Below are 6,206 nucleotides of genomic sequence, written 5' to 3' on the forward strand. Positions count from 1 at the left end.
CAATGAACTGCTGCAGTCAGAACAGCATATTAAGAAAGTTAACTTCAAAAGTTACCAGAGTAAATCATTCTAATATTCAAACAGAAAATAGCATGCAAACAGGTATTCCATTCAATGGATGTGAAACAGGCTTGGGAAACAGTATTTTTAGCCTTCTGAAATTTACATTTTCCCCTTCCTCCCTTCCATCTATATGCCTTCAGTGTTCATATACCAAATACTTAAAACAAAAGTTCATACTTAAAACAAAAGTTCAATCAAAAAGTTCACTTGACAGCTGTTGCTATTTTAAGGGGGGGAGGGGAAGGCTTTCAATACCTTGCATTCAACAAATACTTATGTGCCCTGCCATGCTTAGCTACAGCAACCTACCTCTGTAATTTGCACCTTCTTTTATGGTACCCCATGACAGAACATCCAAAAAATTAAAATAGTATGATCTGAAGCTTCTTTTCAAACATGTTTACAAGAAGAATTATCTCATAAAAAACATCCACTTTTATGTGACTCTAAAACTCCATGCCCAGAAGCCAATCACTGGTTTATAAGCCAGATAATGACAAGTTCAATGGAAAAGGTATTATGACAATAAACTAAGACTGGCTCACCATGTTATGATCTGCTTGCCTAATATGTATGTTTAGCTACTGTAGTCAGCAGTGTCCAAATATAAATCTGAAACATTTAATGGCTGGTTCTGTTCTAGATTTCAAGATCATTTTACCCTTCTAAAACATAGTTTTAACCTAAGGCTAGGCTATCAACAAAAAAACAAACAACAAAAAATTTAATACATTTCCTAGAATTAAAAAAAGGAACAAATTAAATTATTCAATTTTCCCATAAATACAAAAAAAACACCCATACACACACACAGTGGAATGTCCAAAATCTCAAATATATCAGCATACATTTATCTTAAGACAAATTAAAAACAAGTTTCAAAAAGAAAAAAAAAAACTTCAGATTGAGCGTTGTATTTCATGAAGAGTTCCCTATACTTTATAAATGTGCCCATAAATATACAAGAAATAAATACCCTGTTGATTTAAAAGTACTTTATTTGGTTGGTTACCTTTCAATTACTCTTACGTAACATGAAAGCATAAGGCAACCAACAAAACTATAAAAACTATGTTTTTCTAAAAAAAAAAGGCCAGTCATATTGTTTACTTAAATACAAGTTTAATCATGAGCTATCAAAATCTTATCATGGCTCATTGTATAAAATTAGCACTGCACTTGCAAGCATAAGCAGAATCGAGACTTATAAAACATATGGTGAGGCTTGCCTAGCTTCTGAAAAATTAAATGAGAATGCAGAATTAAAATGTTTCTAGTTGGGTAGTAACAAGCAAACCTCACCGATTCTGCTCAAAAGTTTTCATCAAAAATTTGATTAAAAAGAGAACCTCTTAAAATTTTAAAACGCCTAGCAATTAAAACTCGGAAATAAACTGAAATGGTTTGAATATAAATCCTTCAGAAGCTACAGCTAACAAGCAAATACCTAAAACAGAAAAAAAAAAAGGGGGGGGGGGACATCAGCCTATCTCCAAACTACTAGAAGGTATACATAATACAAGCACAGGCTGGTTTAGCAGCTAACTTTTCTGGCCCTATACCAGAGAGACAGCAAACAAAGTTGACAATTGAACCAACCAACCATGAGCTTTCCTGTAAACTGGACGGTAACCTGAAAAACTTCACTGTTGCTAACAGAGGCTCCTCTTAATTAGAAGCAGCGAACTGACAGGTGGAAAAATAAATTCTAACAGGGCAGCAAGAGGTTGTGAAAACACGGTTCAAGGACTTAACGTGTTATGACTGCTCTGAAACAGGTCCAAGGTAATTTACGCACACACCCTTTAGCGCAATTCCTCAAGCAGAGAGATAAGATTGGGAAACAACAGGCTTCGCCGAGAGCTACATACCATTTTAAAACAGCCGTCTCCCTCCCGACAGGAAAACAGACATTCTCATCCCAAGTCTTTCCCGAGTTCTCCCAGCACCGCGAAGGGAGGCGGCGGCCGCCACCGTAACGAGAGAAGCCGGCAACAGACCCGCCGCGAGGCCGCCACGCCTTCCTCCAGCCGCGGCGGGGGACGCGGAGCGGCGGATCACATTTCTCCTCCCCAACAATCACACGCACTCACGTCCCCAGAGCTGACACCCTCCAAACCCGCCGTTCGGCGACGCTGGGGACTGGGCCACAAAGCCACGGACGCAGCCATCGGCCGGGACGCTCGAGTGGCGTGCGTGCGTGTGTTTGTGTTTGTTCCCCTTCATGAAAGACAAGAGGTCTCCGTAGTGACGGCGGTGAGGAAAGAGGCCCCTTATGGGACTAAACAAAACTTCGGTTGCTGGGAAGAGCCGTTGCGCAATCCTGGCAGGGGGCGGCGGGGGCCGCCCGGCCCGGCCCAGCCCAAGCACGGCTTCCCGGAGGCTGCGCCACCCGCGCAGGAACCACGCGCGGCCTCCGCGTCCGGCGGCCTCCGGCCTGGGCGCCCGGCCTCGGGGGGGACGCCTGGACCCGCCAGCCCGCGGGGGCAGCCGCGGAAACGCGGAGCACGAGCGCGCAGGGGATGCGGTTGGTGGGGGCAGGACGCGCTACGGGTGCGGGCCGCTCCGGTGGGCGTCGAGCCCCGCGGGGGTCCGGGGGAGGAGCCGGCTGGCCCCCCGCCCGCAAGCGCGGCCAATGGAGCCGGTCCTCCCGCCTCGGGGTGGGGGCGCCCCTCGCCGTATTCCCTTACCTTCCTAGAGGCCTGCGCTCTCCCCTCTTCGGGCGGCCGCAGCCCTGAGCATGTCCGGGGTGGGTGCGGGGCCGTGCCGGGGACAGGGAGCCAGGCGCTTCAGCAGGCGGCACCACCCAGCCCGGGCTCAGCCCCTCTCCGCGGCCGCTGCCATCTTGTCCTGGCGGCTGAGAGGAAACGGCGAAACACCCTCCCCCGACCGCTGCTGCTGCTGCTCTGGCTGCTGAGCGCCGGGCCCGTCTCCCTCATCTTCCTTCCCGGGGATTTGGGGTGGGGACGGCTCGGCTAGGGCGAGGGGTGGCCGGCCTCCGACTGCTGGGGCCTACGGGCGGCGCGGGGTGCGGGGCCCGCGGCGGTTGGGGCCCATTCCTGACGCCGCCGCGGAGACAGGAGGAGATGGAAGACAGCCGGGAGCGGCAGCGACGGCGGGGCCCGCGGCTCGGTCTCCTCAGGTCGCCGCGCTGCCGGCAGTCGTCACGGAGGCGGCTGCCGCCGGCCGCCCCAGTCTCGGGCCCCTCCTCCGCGCCCGCCGGCCTCGGTCGCCGCCTCCGCAGCGCCACCGCCCGCCCGGCAGCTTAGCGCGCCGAGCCCGGGCGGCCCCGCTCCGCTCGGGCCGCGGCGCCTCGGCGAAGCCCCTCCCCGGGGCCCGCCCGCCCGCAGCCGCGCCCTAGTAGCTTCCAGCCCGCCTGGCGGCCGGCTTGGGTCCGGCCCGAAGCTCCCTCACGCCAACCCTCCCGCAAAAGCAGCCCCTGTCGGCCCCCCTCTACTGTTCTGAGCTTCACTCAAGGCCCACTCCGCCAAAAATATGTACTTAAAAAAAGATCCTAACCCCCAAAGAAAGAATGAAAATGCGGAAGCAGGATCTCACAGGCCTTTCGAGATCCTGTAATCATATTTTCCCCTTCCAGCCCTTTAGGATCTGTTTCTTGGCTGTTTGTTTTTAAGGTCTAATAGGAAAGGAGAAATGCTTAGTTAAGTGAACAATCCCAGTCTAAAATTGGTCCTTCCCGCTCCTCCATCCCGAAGAGTCAGGAGAATTGTAACATCAGGTTAAAGAATGAAGAAACGACCCTCGTGGAAATTTTCCAAGAGCATCTCTACGGCCCCAACCCCCGTAAATATGAAGCTCACCCACCTCTGCTTTGATAATTCTCCATCAAGATAGTCACTTCCACTCCCAGAGACTAGTTACCTCTCTCCTGGAAAGTAGGAAATCAACAGAATGGCCCATCTCAAACAACGGAATCATAGAACTGTAGAATTTTAGAGGTGAAAGAACCAGAGATCCTTGGTCCAAACTCTTATGGTAGGGCAGGGATTCAAAGACGCTTAGGTTACCTGTCCAAGGTTATACAGCCAAGCCCTGGTCTGCACTCCGTCGCTCCTTTTCCTTAAGAAACAACTGACCTAAGTATTTATCATTCAAAGTTAATCTTTTAAAATATTCGTTTCCTCTGTTTCTTTTTGTCCTGAATTAATGTGTAACCGTTTTGGAAACCCTTTTCTCTGAGGAATGGAAGTGCCCTCTCTTTGTTCCCTTCATAATCTTCACCAGGAGCACTGAATCTACCACAGATGTATTTATCCTCAGACATTTTCTATTGCAGTAACTGAGGCAGGGCATAGGGAGTGGCAAATTGCTGCATATTTAATTCTACGCATTGACTCCTGCTGCTTTTCAAACTGGGAGAAGAATATTTTGAAGGATACGTCTAAAAGCGAAAAGGAGTGTATGCCCAGAGGCAGTTGTAAATGACAATTTCGAGTGACAGTGGTTTTCTTCAAGTTAGGGAGGATAACCAGTTGCAAAGCTTTCCAAAATAGAAAAACAAAACACTGACTGTCTCTCAGAGAGATAGCAGCATATTAGCCATTCCATTTTACTTAGTATTTAGTTACTTTTGATTTTTTTAAAGCAGTAGTTAACCAAAAAAGGATAAAAATATGACTCAAAGGAGAAAGTTACAATAATGAAAAATCTATCTCTGAAACAAGGAAAAGATTCCACTAGAACTTCAAATTTTCAGAATTTTTGCAAAAGATTTCTCTAATAGGAGGCTTCCATTCTCCCTATTACAGCACTGCTGCATCTATGAAGGAAGCTGAAAAGGAGGATTTCTTTCCTTTCTATCCCTGGCATTGGTACTCACTACATCGTAAGTTCCAGGAGGGATCCAGTCGTTTTATTTCTTTTTAAACCATTGTATTGTGCCTAATATACTACCTGATTTATAGTAAGTCCTTAGTAAATGTAGCTAAATACGTAAGTGAACACTATTAGTGCAAGTCCTCTTCCACTTCATACCTATTGTCTCCTACTTAATCTCTTTACCTCCAATCTTTTCCCTCTCTGATCCATTCTTTTAACACCAACGTCCAGATAATTCTTCAAAGCCCCTGATCTAGCCAGTTTATGATAAAGTTTGTAATTTAAAAAGGAAAATTTCTCATAATGTTTTTTTAAATGCAGACTACTAAATTGTATTTGAAAACAGTTTATGCATAAAAAGATGCTAGCCAAAAATTTTAATAATCTTCTCATTCAAAAATATTGCTTAAATCCTATGTATTAGGCACTATGCTGTGATCTGAGACCACAGCAGTGAAAAGTGAGACACCCTGTGAGCTCATATTCTCTCTAGAAAGTTTACTATTATACAAATAATTAGTAATAATAATAAGCATTTTTTTAAAAGAAAGAGAGATGTACAGGGTGCAATGAAGGGCCAGACAGGAGGCCCTAACCAAATGTGAGAGTGGGGAAGCCATGGAAAACCTGGTTCATTTCTCAACCCCCAAGACTCAACTAAACACTCACTTCCTTAGGGAAGAATCTTCTGTCTTCTGTGACTAAGCCAAATTCCCAACTATCTTCCCTTTGTATCAATTTTCTCAGTTGCCATGTTTATGTTTATTTTCTGGCTGGTTGATTAATGTTCACCTCTACCACTCATATGAAAACTCTGCAAAATTAGAGAGCACATCTTTTTTGCCCTCCACTGTATCCTCAGCGCTGAGGCAGTGGTGCATAGTGGATGATAAAGAGGCCCAGAGACGGACAGGTATGGGCCCCCTTGTTCAAAACTATTAAGAATTTCAAGTTGGTGACAGACGAGCATTAAGCCAATCATAAGGACTTTCTAAGACCAGGGCTGTGGCAACTATACAGGTTGAATGAGTGAATTAAAGTTGAGATCTAAAGGGTGTGTAGGAATTAGCCCAAACAAAGGCAGAACACTTCAGGGCAGAAGGTAAGGTTTATACAAAACTCATATAGAAAAAAATGTGATAGAAGAAATTTGAGAAACTGATAGTTTTTAGTCAGAGGATAAATCAGAAGCAGATGAGGGCAGAGGAAGCAAGGTCCAGACTGGGATTTAGGATTTTATTCTATCAGCGAAGGAAGCTGTTGAAGGATTTAAGGAGGGGCACAACATAATCAAAGAAGCCATT

At 46.4% G+C, this 6,206-nt stretch overlaps 1 protein-coding gene across 5 annotated transcripts in view; it reads right to left on the reverse strand.

Annotated features, from left to right (window-relative positions):
• HIPK3 (homeodomain interacting protein kinase 3) overlaps nt 1–3,271 on the reverse strand; it is an 80,978-nt gene extending 77,707 nt beyond the window's left edge. For 3 of the 5 annotated variants that reach the window (XM_031459825.2, XM_031459826.2, XM_031459822.2), the window contains exon 1: nt 2,754–3,271. The gene's annotated coding sequence lies outside the window, so the exon portion shown is untranslated. Of the gene's footprint in view, nt 1–1,934; nt 2,357–2,753 lie in introns of those variants that run through there. The other 2 variants (XM_031459827.2, XM_031459823.2) reach the window with 2 other exon arrangements.
• Between the last annotated feature and the right edge of the window lie 2,935 nt (nt 3,272–6,206).

This window comes from Camelus dromedarius, chromosome 12, assembly GCF_036321535.1.
Source record: "Camelus dromedarius isolate mCamDro1 chromosome 12, mCamDro1.pat, whole genome shotgun sequence".
Classification (NCBI taxonomy): Eukaryota; Metazoa; Chordata; class Mammalia; order Artiodactyla; family Camelidae; genus Camelus; species Camelus dromedarius.